Below are 447 nucleotides of genomic sequence, written 5' to 3' on the forward strand. Positions count from 1 at the left end.
TGCTGTCAATTCCTCAGTCCCCAGCTCTCCGCGGACCTCCCCTGCCCCAGGACCTCCTGAAACATCCCGAAAGGAAGGTGGCCAGCTGGAGACCCCGGGGCGCGGGGCCCGCGGAACCCTGCTGCGCCAGGAGAAGGTGTAAAATATGTGAACTCCGGGGAGTGGGGGTGTCCCACAGGTGGAGGTGGGGCCGGGGTGAGAGGCGGATAGCTTCTCACGTCCACGGCCGCCCCAGGTCGGGGCTGTGGAGACACTCAGCCCTAGTCCAGCACCAGACAGGAGTCTCTGGGGATTCCTCGCCCCACCTGCTCCTGCGTCGGCTCCAGCCCCACGACCTCTCGCCTCTCTTCGAACCCGTCGCGTCCCGGGGCCCCAGGCTGGGCCAGCGGCGGGCGCGCCGGGGAGGAGGGAGGAGGGAGGAGGGAGGAGGGAGGAGGGAGGAGGGAG

This window comes from Lontra canadensis, unplaced genomic scaffold (genome assembly GCF_010015895.1).
Source record: "Lontra canadensis isolate GAN:19392208 unplaced genomic scaffold, GSC_riverotter_1.0 scaffold64, whole genome shotgun sequence".
Lineage (NCBI taxonomy): Eukaryota > Metazoa > Chordata > Mammalia > Carnivora > Mustelidae > Lontra > Lontra canadensis.